At 39.4% G+C, this 14,449-nt stretch overlaps 1 protein-coding gene and 1 pseudogene across 2 annotated transcripts in view; both read right to left on the reverse strand.

Annotated features, from left to right (window-relative positions):
- The window catches only part of Ctcf (CCCTC-binding factor), a 68,767-nt gene that overhangs the window by 44,894 nt on the left and 9,424 nt on the right, over positions 1-14,449 (reverse strand). The gene's annotated exons all lie outside the window — the stretch shown is intronic.
- LOC111815124 lies at positions 1,863-1,961 on the reverse strand (annotated as a pseudogene).

The following is a 14,449-nucleotide window of genomic DNA, read 5'->3' on the forward strand; positions in this document are numbered from 1 at the left end:
AGTAACAGGTCACTACTGTTTCTGTACTTACCATACTTCCCACCACATTACCACAGTGGGTAATGTATAAGAGTAAAAAAGGGTTCAAGAAAAGAGAGGAACTATTAAAGCTGAATTTTTTAACCTTCAGTATGCGGGACTGAGCCCATGGCCTTTATTCCTAGCTCCTTGTTTTCAGTGTCTCCTTTAATCACTTAGTTACTGGCTCTGAACTTGTAAACCTCTTGCCTCAGTCTCACAGTGTGCTGGATTTGTAGGCACCTGCCACTACACCTAGTTAAAGCTGGATCTTAAAGGATGAGATGCACCTTGCCAGGTAAACCTCCAGAGAGAAGCACTTTAGCAGAAGGAATGGTAGATGACAAAAAATATTCATGTATGGAATTAAGAAAGATTTGTGCAGAAGAAACTCAATACAACCAAAATGCAACTATACTAAAACATCCCAAATTTATTACTGTGATGTGGTACAGAGTTCATGTTGTATCCTCTCATTACAAGTAGCCCACTTATTTCATTTATTGAATATTTATACCTAAAACAAGAAAAGGTTCTTTGGAAGTAGACAGCGGTACAATGGTAATAATTGGAGGCTGGCTCCCCAATACATACTTCCCCTCTTTGCTCTCTATCAACAAAATGACACTTGCTGTCATACAGCAGCCTAACACCTCATTTTTCCTTGTTATGCAAGACTAAGTATATACTGTTGGCCTATGAGCCAGAGAGCATTATTTGAGGTCAGGGCAATTACCAGATCCCCTTGTCCAGGAAATCAGGTTAACTGAAATACATCAGTAACCCAAAGGACCACATCCTAAGCAGTTACCTATAAAACAACACCAAGCATGGATACCCAGAAGATATTTGCAAGCTTTTTTTTTTTTACAGTACCAGGGATTGAACTCAGGACTCTATGTTTTCCAGGCTATTCTACTGAGCTATTATCTCCCCAGCCTTTTTTTTTTTTTTGCAAGCTTTAAGCATTTTAAAAGACATAATTTTCTGTTGACATTGTTGCTGTTACTCTTCCCTTTCTTTCTCTGCCGCCACCATGAAAGGTTGCTCTCTACCATGTGCCATTCTGCCTTAGAGCCAGCCAATTGTAGACTGAAACCTCCAGTAATTATAAACTAAATAAACCTTTCCTTCCTTCAAAAAAGACATAATTTATATATAATAAAGGATACCAATTAAATGTTTAAAAAAGACTAAGTATGTCACAGACCTCCCCGCCAGATCCCTTCTTACTCCACTCCAGACCCATACTGCTGGAAGCAGCACAGTCTGTCTCTGGGATAGTCCCAGAGTTTTTCATTACTTGGGAAATAAGACAGTCTGCCTGAGGCAAGTCTATCACCATGAATAAACACGCTATACAAAAGGAATAAATCACACTCACACACACACACACACACACACACACACACAGTAGGAATTAAGGTACGTCTGCGTTACTTGAGACAATGTCTATGTAGTTCAGGCTAGCCTTGAACTTGCGATGTATATGTAGCCCAGGCTATCCTCGATCCTGCCTCAGCCTTATATCCTACTACTTCTTTAGCTATTCTGAAAAATATTTTTATTTTTTATTCTTAAATTTTTTTATCTGTGGATTTCTAAGCAGATATTTGAGCAGTGATCTCCAAACCTAGTTTGTATGAGATTCACCCGGTGAATTTTTAAAACTATAGCTTTCAGTTGAGTGGCCAGAAGGATCACCGTCAAGTTTGGGGTCAACCTGGCCTTTTCTTCTGCTTTTTTTTTTTTTTTTTGCAGTACCGGGGATTGAACTCAGGACTCTGTGCTTGCCAGGCAAGCACTTATGCTACTGAGCTATCTCCCTGGCCCAAAAAACATATACGTATATGGAACGCTTCACGAATTTGTGTGTCATCCTTGCACAGAAGCCATGCTAATCTTCTATCGTTCCAATTTTAGTATATGTGCTGCTGAAGCAAGCAATGGCTTTTTCTTCTGAAAAAATAAATAAATAAATAAATAAATAAGTAAGTAAGTAACCCAGGATAGGGGTTGATCTAATTTCAAAAGGCCCACAAATGATATTTGGTTTTTTTTTTTAATTTGTGTGTGTGTGTGTGTGTGTGTGTGTGTGGCCAACTCAGCCCATCAGGGGGCGGGGCTGGCTGGCATGAGGTGCTGGGGGATTGAACCGCGGTCCCTGTGCTTTGCTTAGCTTGTTCTAGGTAGGTGCCTCAGACCACTGAGCCATCTCACCAGCCCCCACAAATGATATTTGTATAGTCTCTCTTGTGTTTGTTTGTTTTTTGGGGGGGTGAGTACCAGGAATCCAACTCAGGACTTCCAGCTTGCCAGGCAGATGCTGTGTTGCTAAGCTATACCCCTAGCCCACAGATGATTATAATTGACATCTGTACTGATCAGTCTGGAAGTAATTGACCTAGGATATAATAGACCCTTATTATAAATACTGTATGAGTATCTGTAGTGTAGTTTTCTTTTTTTCGCAACCGGAGATTGAACTCAGGCCCTTGCGCTTGCCAGGGAAGTGCTTATTACACTTAGCCATCTCCTCGGCCCTATATTATAGTTTGCTAAAGCAACTTTATTCATTTTTTTTAACTTTATTTATTTATTTATTTGTGTGTGTGTGTGTGTGTGTGTGTGTGTGTGTAGCCAGCTCAGCTGGCCAGGGGGTGGGGCTGGCTGGCATGTGGTGCTGGGGTATTGAACCACGGTCCCTGTGCTTTCTTGCTAAGCTTGTTCTAAGTAGGTGCTTTAGACCACTGAGCCATCTCACCAGCCCCACATTCTTTAGACAAAGTCTACAAAGCCTATCTCAACACCAATTATGATTCTCATAAAAAAATAATGGAAGTGTGATTCAACGAATCTTGATGCTTCACTTCTATCCTTGGGTACTATCAATATTAAATCTCTAGGTGGTAGGACAAGGTCAAAATGTGAAAGGAGGGAAGAAGAAAAGAGGTAGTGATAGACACAGATGATAGGGGAACCACTCATGTTTTTTTTTTCTCCAGTTTATCTTTTAGTGACTGTGTAGCTGCTACTGCCCCATTGCCTCTATAACCCACACATTCTCAAAGGCTACTTAGTAGAACAAAGACCACTTTTATTTGGTAAGCAGGTCTCCTATGAAGTTAGTATTATACATAATGTAATAAAAACAGTACAAGGTCTTTGACAAGGACCAAGATATCATTACCAAATGAAAACAGCCATTTTCAGTGAGTAAACAATGTAGCTGCATAGAATATGGATAACAGTTACTTTACTCAATAGAAATTTGGAAAAAAAAAAAAAGGAGGTTCAAAAGCCCAAATGTTACTTTGAATTAAGATTATCCAATTTGAGGCCGGGAGATGGCTCAGTAGAATAAGAGTTTGCCTGGCAAGCACAAGGGCTTGAGTTCAATCCCTGGTTCCATAAAAAAAAAAAAAAAAAAAAAAATTTTAGGGCCGGGGAGATGACTCAGTAGGATAAGCGCTTGACCGGCAGATGCAAGGATCTGAGTTCAATCCCCGGTTCCATAAAAAAAAAAAAAAAAAAAAAAAAAAAGTTGTTAAATTAAAATTTTTATTTCTTGCCTATGTCTTGTAATATGAGAAACTACTTTGGCAATAACAACACACAATGTACTAACCATTGTTACTCTCCTAAAATCTTGTTTTGAGATTTTGTACCACTGTTTCTATTTTTTTTTCTTTCTTTAAAATAAAAATAACTGATGTCTCAAAAAAAAAAAAGAAAACACAAATGTTATCACTATGAAAAAAAAGATTATCCAATTTGAAATGAAACAAATAGTTTGTCAAGTTGGTTACTTTGTAGAAATACAGAAACAAATTAGAAAACAAGGAAATATAGGCTCAATAACTTAGCAAAAATACTGGGTGAAGATATGTTTATATGCAGTCAAAGACGAAGAGGTAAGAAGCAAAGACCTTGTCTAACAAGGAGACACAAAGAAGAAAAAACTCAAATAGGAAATTAAAAGCTTTGAAGAGCTGAAAATTAAAAAAAAAAAAAAAAAAAAAAGAGAGAGAGAGAGAGAGAAATCAAGAAAGTCCAGGCATGGTGGCACATGTCTATAATTCTAGCTACTTACTCAGGAGGCTGAGGTAGGAGGATTTCAGGTTGGAGGCCAGCTTAGACAACTTAGAGAAACACTATCTCAAAATAAAATAAAAATGGGTAGGGATGTAGCTCAGTGCTCCCTGGGTTCAATTCCCAATACCACCAAAAATAGGAACAACAACAACAAAAACCCCTCAAGCAACCAAAACCCATTGAAAATAACTGGAATAGGTTCCATTATAGACTTTTATCATACCTCTGTGAATGAAAAATGTAAATCTTACACAGTAAGTACATAACTTAGGAACATCTGCATTGCAAATTTTCAGATGAATTCTCCCAAAATGGAACTTGGTTGTAAATCAGGAACTTACTGTACTTTATGATATTTACTTTTGATATGATAGGGACCATGATATGCCACCACTTTGTTATATTTATAAACAGATAAAATGTAGTAGCTGAAATAAAACATTCAGTGGTCCAACTGAACTACACTAAAAGTGGAGGTGTTAACCAACACTATCTCTTCTAAGATAATCTATTCTTACTTTATTTTATGCTTTCTTCTGAGATGGGGTCTCACTATATAGCCTAGGTTGGCCTTCAACTCATGGCAATTCTTCTGCCTCAGCCTCTAGGGGGAATTACCGGCATATGTCTGTGTCACATCAGGCTAGTCTGTTCTTCCAACAGGGAGATTATTAAAGGATTTTAAAAATCTTGAGTTATACAGAAAATGATGAACAAGCTCAAAATCTTAACAGCTCTGATATGGGGCTTTATGAGCAACAGTCTAAGCCCCACAAATGCTGGGCAAGAGCCAGCCCTTTTTAATGACAGTGTCTTGTGAAGTTGCCCAGGCTGGCCTAAAAATAGTGATTCTCCTGCTTCAGCCTCCCAGGAAGCTAGAATTAAAGGTGTGTTCCACCATGCCTGGCTGACAGTTGATGATACATTAAAAAAAAAAAGCAAGCAAGCAAGCCAGCCAGTCAGCCAGGCATGGTCACATATGCTTGTAATCCCAACACTCAGGAGACTAAGGCAGGAAGATCACAAGTTTGAAGCCAGCCTAAACTACACAGTGAGACCTTATCTAAAAATAAACAGTTGGACGTGGTGGCACATGCCTGCAGTCCCAGCACTCAGGAGGCACAGGCAAGAGGATCGCCACCAATTCAAGCCCAGCCTGACCTATAGAACAAGACCCTTTTTTTTCTTTCTTTTCTCCCTCATTTTATGTATTTGGTACAGGGTCTCACTACGCAGCTCAGACTCATGGTGATCCTCCTGTTTTCAGCCTCTCCAGCATTGGGATGACAGGTGTGCCACACCCGACTCCTCTGTTGTTCAGCTCAGTGTGCCCTGTGGGCAGGGCTGGCATGGCAGGCACTCTATCTTCAAGAACTATGGCTGAGCCCGCCCCAGGGGTGAGGCTGGCGACAATGCTTGCCTAAGCTTGCTTAAGCAGGTGCTTTAGACTGCTGAGCTATCTCACCAGCCCACAGAACCAAAAATAAACAAATCCCAGCATGGTGGTGTACACCTATAATCCCAGCACTTGGAAGGATAAGGCAGTAGGATCACCTTTCGGTTTGAGGCCAGCCTGGAATACACAGTGAGCTCATGGCCAGCCTGAACTATATAAAGTGAGGCCAGCTCAAAAAACCAACCAAACAAACAAGTGAACAAACCAAAACCCCAAAAAACAAAAACTCCAGGTGTGGTGGTACATTCCTGTAATCCTAGCAGGCTCAAGGTAGGTAGATTGCAAGCTTAAACCCAGTTGGGGCAACTCAGAAAGGTCCTCTTTCAAAAAATAAAAGGCTGGCAATGTAGCACGGTATAAGAGTTCAATCTCATTTAGTACAAAAAACAAAACCTTATGGAAACAAATGCAGCAGAAAATTCAATGAAATTCAGAAACTTGAAAGTCCATCTGAGAAAAATGTAAAAAAGCAAAATATCCATCTAACATCCATGACTGCTATGGTTTTTGCCTGTATGTCTCCCCAAAGCCTCGTGCAGTCACAGGTGCACACTTGAAAAGTTTGTGACTGATTCACTGGCCCAGTGCTGGGATTATGGGCTTGAGTCCTACATTGGCCTTGGGGCAGGAAGCCTGCATACAATATCGAGGAAAAGAAGCTTGCTCTCTGCTGCACTCGTCCCTTTTTGCTCTAGTATTTTTGCTGTTCTTTGCTGCCCTGAACTACTGCCCATTGGTCAGTCACACTGCTTTGGAGCCAGCTGATTATGAACTGAAACCTCCACAAACTATGATCTTATTTTAAACCTTTCCTTCCTTAATTTTGGGTGCTTTGAATCAGCAACAAGAAAAAGGTAACTAAGAAAATGACCTGGTGTAAGTAATTTTGTCTTAGTTTTCTTATTTGTTAAATGAAGAGATTGCTAGTAACATTTTTTTCTTTTTTTTTTCTGGAACCGGGGATTGAACTCAGGTCCTTGTGCTTGCCAGGCAAGCGCTTATTCCACTGAGCCATCTCCCCGGCCCGCTAGTAACATTTCTTTTGCGTTTAAGGTCCTATACTTATTTTTAGGTTTTCAGATGGATTTAATCCCTATAGGTAAGAAGACAACAGTACTGCCTCCAATAGCTAAGAAAAAAAAAAAATCAAGAAATTTTAATAATTACATATACAGTTAGTGAGACAGTATATAAGCATGGAGCAAAGGTAGGCTCTCTGACTTGAAGTCTCCTTGCCTGTAACTCAGAATTAGGTAGAATTCCTCCAAACCTACTTAGATGAGGATGACTAAAATACACCTCTGTATCAAACACCAGCAGTGTTTAAAGAGAAAACGCTGACCAGCCAAATAGCTCAGTGGATTAAAGTACCTGCAAGCAGGTGCAAGGGTTATCAGGGGTTCAATCCCTAGGCCTGCCATGCTGGGCCCATCCCCAGAGCATGCTGAGACGGCAATTGGGACTGGGCATGGTGGCGTGCTCCTGTAATCGTAGCACTTGTAAGGCTATATATAAACAGGAGACTCACTAAGAGTTAGATCTAGTAGTAAAACCCTGAACACCCTGTAGACCCTTCCCTAAAAATACAAAAAATTAAAACAGAAAGCTCTACGTCAAGGGAAAAAAAAAAAATAAATAAAAAGCACCTATGTAAGACGCAACTTAGCACACAGGCCCATCTTCTCTTCATTAAACCATGTTGTAAACTAGAAAAACTTCCAAACTCAGAAATTAACTACTACGTGTGTTTTCTCCTTACCCCAAACACAGAGCACCAAGATACTTGTTTTTTTTTTTTTTTCTTTTCCTTCACAAACCCCAACTAACCTAGGACATTTTAGAGCTCTGTTCTTCCTTATTCAGAAAGCTAACACGTACCTACATTTTTCAAAATAAGAAATTCAATCTCCATATGAAAAATGTGAATTTATTTATCTTATTAGTATGTGTATGACATATAATATTCAGTATTTCTTGTGGAAAGCTGATACATGTACATAAGTGCAGAGTACTTATAAATGTGTACTTATAGGATAACCTACTTAGCCATTAGCCTGAGATGTATGCCTATCTAAAAGTCACTAAGCCAACACACATCTACTGAGAAGAGTCAGGAGAGGAACAAATGTTTCTGAGGACATAAAACTGTCAACTCAAAAGCTATGCACTCAATTAATTTGGGGGCTGTGGCTCAGTGGTAGAGCTCTTGCTTTGTATGTACAAGGCTCTAGATTTGACCCCCACCACCACAAAAACAAACAACAAATTAATTTAAAAAAATAATTTGGATTTCAAAGTACAATTTTATTTTCAGTGTTGGGGATTGAACCCAGGCCTTCACACTGAGCTACATCCTCAACCTTTTTGTAGTTTGAAAGTCTCACTAACACATTAGGTTAGCCAGCCTTGTAATCTTCCTACTTTAGCCTCCCCAGACTGCTAGGATTACAGGCATGCCCCAACACACTCAGCAATTTATTGTTTTAGAAGTAGTAAGAACAATGAACTGGCCAAGTGTAAGGTGCTGAGTTCAATCCCCGGTACTGCAAAAGAAAGAAAGAAAGAAAGAAAGAAAGAAAGAAAGAAAGAAAGAAAGAAAGAAAGAAAAAAGAAAGTAAACATGAAGTATCAGAGACAACAAAGTCTGATAACCGTGGGTTTCTGTCCCCAAAGCAACATCTTTTTTTTTTTTTTGGAACCGGGGATTGAACTCAGGTCCTTGTGCTTGCCAGGCAAATGCTTATTCTACTGAGCCATCTCCCAGCCCCTAAAGCAACATCTTAGAAAACAGGTTAGAATACACATGTGTGCATATGCCATTAATATCCAATGATAATGTTTCTTTCTTTCTTTTTTTTTTTTACTAATCTTTTTTTTTAAATTATTTATTTATTTTGTGTGTGTGTTGGGGGGGCCAGCTCAGCCCACCAGGGGGCGGGGCTGGCTGGCATGTGGTGCTGGGGGATTGAACTGTGGTCCTGTGCTTTGCTAAGCTTGTTCTAAGTAGGTGCTTTAGACCACTGAGCCATCTCACCAGCCCGCAATGATAATGTTTCTAATGATTTGAATAACAAGCTAACAGGAAAAATGTTCATAACACATAACATGAAAAGATTACAAAGGAGAATGAATTTATTAATTGACTGTCTTTTCAAGACAGGGTTTTGCTATGCAGTTCAGATTGGCCTTGAACTCACTGTCCTCCTGCCTCAAAATTAACTGTTGTTTGTTTGTATTAAGGATCTCAAATTTGAGCCCGAGCGCTGGGTTTACAGACCTGAGCCACCAAACCCAACAAGGGAGAATTTAGAATAGTATTCCTAATTTTGTTTTTTAAATGAGCTGGGAATGGTAATGCACAGTTACAACCCCAGAGGCTGAAAGAGGAGCACAAAATTGAGCTCAGTTTGGGCAACTTAGTAATGGTCTCAAAATAAAATATAAAAGGGCTGAGGAGGTGTAGCTTAGTGCGAAGCCCCAGGTTCAACTAATATACAACAGTCAAAACAGATTTAATAGTGTTTTCCCCAGTGAAAGAAAGTAAAAGTTTTTTTAGGTTCCGATATAAGTGTTCAATCATTATATTCTCCAAAGAATGAAATAAAACACACTTACGGTGGTATTTCAATAGATTAAGACCAAATTTAGTGAGAAAAATTTTAAGAACAGTTTCTGTAACTTCAATTTTATTTCACTCTTGATTGTCTCCCTCTCCTACAAATGTCTTCTCCAGGCTCTCTATTCTAGAACTCTAAATTGGGTAAGGTGTCACATACATGTACAATCCTAGCACTACGGGAGGCTGAAACAGGAGGATCTCATATTTGAGCCCAGCTTGGGTTGCTTAGTGAGATAGTTTCAAAATTGTCTTGAAATAAAAAGAGGCTGGGGGGGTCAGCTCAGTGAATGCCCCAAGGTCAATTCTGAGTACTCCCACCCCCCCAAAAAAGAAAAAAGTCTAGATAGTAAAATTATGCAACAATTCTTTTTATTATTGTACTGTATTTATCAGAAACTTTCAGTGCTATTTCTGCTGTTTAAATTCCTTTTTCCCATAAGAATTATCCAATAAAGGAAGACCAAATACTATTATGGGCTACTGGACTATTTTGGAATACTTTGCTGAGTTCACACACTACAATATTTAAATGATGGAACTAAATTAAAAAAGGGGATATAGATGAATGTCCATTTTGTATCTGTGTTTTCAAAATGGTTAGGATAGATACATAGTTACATTCTCTTAATTCAAGGAATAGAGATTTGTTCCAATAGTGTTTGTAAATAGGATATCATTTCTGCATCTTGTACAACAACCACTAGGAAGGCAGTACGAAATGTGTTAATTATTGGAACTGTCCTAACAATTTGATTTGAAACTATCTCATTGCTATTTATTTCTCAGTAAAATTATGGGAAAAATTATCCAATATAAGGAATAGAAAACAAATTAACCAAGAATATGAACCTACCTGTAGGCTTTATGCAAACATGAGTTATATAAGAATTATAATTACACATATAGCTATGTCATTCTTTACATACAGTCTGACAATGTGCTTTATGTAGTTATGTCTCAAATCTTTCCATTTCAATATATTCTATATATAATACAATGACTACATGACATTCCATCCTATGGATGAATATATTATGATTGGGGGCCTGGGCCTAGCTCAGGCCTTTAAGTGGCTGCTTCCACAAAGCTGTCAGCCTCAGGTTGCTGGAGTTCGAACCTCACACCTCTCCCGCTGGCCAAAAGTGCCCTGAAGGCATTCGAGGAACCAAAAAAAAAAATATATATATATTATGATTTAACCAGTCCCCAATTATTGAGTCCTACTACTGCCAAACTTTTGGTAACTGCTTTGTCTAATTTAAGAAGGGGGAACCCTTTGAGTTACAAAATAACTATATATAAAACCAAGGAAAAGACACCCTAAACCTAACAACACTCAAACCATCATTTGCTGTTTTGTTTGTTTTTTGTCATGCTGGGACTGAAACTCAGAACCTTGCTCGTAACAGACAAGTATTCTACCATAGTCAGATCTTGATCCAACATGTATGTATGTATGTATTTACTTATTTTTGATACTGGGGATTGAACTCAGGGCCTTGCACTTGCCAGGCAAGCACTTATTCTACTGAGCTATCTCCCCAGCCCATTGAATCCAATATTTAAAAAAAAAATTTTCCTGCTGGGCTTGGTGGTGGACACCTGTAATCTCAGCACGTGGGAGGCTGAGGCAAGAGGACTGCTACAAGTTCAAGCCCACCTTGGCTACAAGGTGAGTTGAAGACCAGCCTGAACCGCATAGTGAGACTCTTGTCTCAAAAAGACCAAAACAATAAAAAACATTTCTTGTAAAACACTTTGCTAGTTATTAGTTTTACAATTTTTAAAAAACTTGATTTGTTATTTTTCTGTTTTCTTTCTTTCTTTTTCTTTTTCTTTTTCTTTTTCCTTTTTTTTTTTTTTTTTTGAGACAGGGTTTTGCTATGTAGCCCCACTGGTCTCAAGCTCATGATCTTCCTGTATTCACCTCCTGAGTACTAGACTAACATTACAAGCATGAGCCATTATGCCCAGTTCCAATCATCTTTTAGTTATAATTATACATACCCTTTCCTACCCACCATCTACCAATATTTCATTTAACTTCCATAAGCCTATTATAAAATAGTATTTTAGATATTAGGAAACAGCCAGGTGTGGTAGCACATCCTTGTAATTCTAGCACTGGGGAGGCTGAGGCAGGAGGATGGCTGCTTTTCAAGGCCAGCTTGGGCTACAAAGTGAGCTCAAAGTCAGCCTGAACTGCATAGTGAGACCCTGTCTCTAAAAGACAAAAAAAAAAAAAGGGAGGAAAGAGACACCTGAAGTCGCCTCTTATAGACATAGCTATCAAGTTGCAAATCCAGGGCTTCGAGACTTTCAACTTCCAGCAATCCTGCCTCAGCCCCCAGAGTGCTGCTGAGATAACAGACATGCACTGTCACACCTTATGAATCCCTTGTATTTTAAATACATCTTTTTCTTTTTGAGGCAGGTCCCCTATGTAGTTCGAGTTGGCCTTGAACTCACTACATAGTCCTGGGTGACCTCAAACTTGCTAGGATTATAAGCATGTGGCATGACCCAAGGCTTTTAAATAGAGTTTTATCATAACAGTAATATTTTTTCAGATCTCTTCATTTTACTAAGACCAGCAGAAGGAAGATCCTTTCCTTATTTACCTTTGAACTTCCCTGTACCTAATGCATTCCCTGGTATAAAGTAGACAAGCAAGCGCTCGAAGTATGAAATAAATGTATTTCAGTAGTTCATCTACAGTAAACATCTACATTGATCCGATTCATACCATTTCAAGAAATGTCAAATTGCAGTATGTTTAGAACCAATTACATTGAAATATAAAACCTGCATCAAAAAAACAGGCATCCCAGCATGGTGGCACATACCTGTAATCCCAGCACTCAAGACTGAGGCAGGATGGGGCCTAGGAGATGGCTCAGTAGGATAAGCGCTTGACCGGCAAACTCAAGGATCTGAGTTCAATCCCCGGTTCCGCAAAAAAAAAAAAAAAAAGAGTGAGGCAGGAGGACCACTACAAGTTCGAGACCAGCCTGGGCTACACAGTGAGCTCAAGGCCAGCCTGAACTGCATAGCAAGACCCTGTCTCAAAAAGACAAATGGAAGAGTGAATGAACGAACAGACAAATAACCCAAAGTGCTGGGCTTATGTATGAACCATCACGCCTGGCTAGAGTTTTAATAGTTTATGCATGACTGTATTTGTTGTTTCCTCTTTTAAATTATAATCCTTTGCCAAGTGTGGTGGCACACATCTATAATTTCAGCATTTGAGAGCCTGAGGCAGGAGGACTGTCTCAAATATGAAGCCAGCCTGGGTTACATACTGAACTCAAGGCCAGCCTACACTACATAGTCCAAACTAAAAAACAAAAACAAAAAAATACCTATCTTTGGAAGGTTTTGATGATAATACTTCTGATTTGGTCCATCAGCCTAATTAATAGTGACTACCAATCATATGCACCTCAGACATATGTAAGAACATGCATGCATTCAAGCAAAAACCACTTCTATCCCACAGCAGAGTATACAGGTACAAAGTTAGAAGTTATTCAATTAAAAGTATTGCTTCTTCATGCACCAAGTCCTGGGCTTGAACCCAAGCATGAGAGGGGCAGACAATAGTCAACAACAACAACAACAACAACAACAACAACACAAAATACTGCTCCCCAAATGTTTTCATTGTAATAAGAATATTCAACCCAAGCACTCATGCCTTTTTTCCCTAAAGACCTGTGGTATCTACACTAGTCACAAAGTTTGCATTCTGCTCAAAAAAACGCAATTTATTTATATGGTAATATTTATAGTCAGGCATGTTGACACACACCTGTAATCCCAGCACTTGGGATGCTGAGCTAGGTGCATTCCAGCAAGTTCGAGGCCAGCCTGGGCTACATAGGGAGAACTACATAGTGAGACCCTCTCTCAAAAAACAAAAACAAAGAAAGGCAATATTTGTAATTATCTACTAATTAAATTACTTAACTCTCTGCTCCCCTGGTTAGTATAACTGGAACTCTAAAAAGTCATGTTCAATTATTTTTGTCTTTTAAGTACCCTAGAATCATATCACCTTGTACCCTGAGGTATTAATATCTCAGTTTAAAATTAGGGGGGGGGTCTAAATAATTAAGCTAGCCTTAATACTAAACAGTGACCAACATCTTTCTATAATGCATTCCTCAAGGGTGCTGTGCTAGCCCCATCCCCGGGGCGTGCTTGGCGACTGAGACTGGGTGAGGGGGCTAAGACTGGGCGAGGTGGTGCACGCCTGTAATCCCAGTGCCTGGGAAGCTGAAAACAGAAGAATTATTATGAGTGTAATTTGTATAGTGAGACCTTGTACTAAATACATTAAACAATAATAAAAATTCATACAATCCATTCCTCAAATTCTTAAAGCTAGATTTCAGAAGTTCTTTGAATCAGTAAAGCTTCTCATTTTGGCAGCTTATTGTAAGTAGGTACTCTGTGTCAACATTTCTAAAAAAACCTGTGGAGCACAAGTTATTTCCGGAGCAAGAGAACACTACCATACAGACCTGTTCTTCCTATTTAGTAAGACACCAAGTCACCATTTTAAAAACAGCCTTTCATTCCCATTCCTTTCCTCCTATTCGCTCCAGGCATTAACTCTTAAGAAAAATTCTAGTAGTCACTAACATGATTCATTCACATAAGCTTATCTAATTTTAGCACTCGGAATTTTCACCTCTACATGCATTTTTGCCATTATAATAATGCAATTAAATTATTATGCTTTGTCTTTTTGAGACAGGGTCTTACTATGCAGTTCAGGCAGTCCTTGAGCTTACCTCTGTAGCTCAGGGTAATCTTGAACTGCCAACAATCCTCCTGCCCCAGCCTCCCAACTACTGGGATTACATGCATGTGCCACCAAGCCTGGCACAATTAAATAATTCTCATGTCTTTTTTCTTGGCCGGCTCAGCCCACCCCAAGGGCAAGGCTTGCACGGCATGTGGTGCCAGGGATCAAACTGTGGTCCCTTGCATCTGCCTAAACTTGCCTAAGCAGGCACTTTAGACCACTCCCCAGCCCTCCATGTCTTTCTAGAGGTTTAAAGATATGTTTTGTGGTATCTAAAAGGTAATGTGTGTTGGGCTGGTGAGATGGCTCAGTGGTCTAAAGTACCTACTTAGAACAAGCTTAGCAAATCACAGGGACCGCGGTTCAATCCCCCAGCACCACATGCCAGCCAGCCCCGCCCCCTGGTGGGTTGAGCTGGCCACACACACACACACATACACACAAA

The sequence above is a fragment of the Octodon degus genome, unplaced genomic scaffold (assembly GCF_000260255.1).
Source record: "Octodon degus isolate 3935 unplaced genomic scaffold, OctDeg1.0 scaffold00011, whole genome shotgun sequence".
Taxonomy (NCBI): Eukaryota; Metazoa; Chordata; class Mammalia; order Rodentia; family Octodontidae; genus Octodon; species Octodon degus.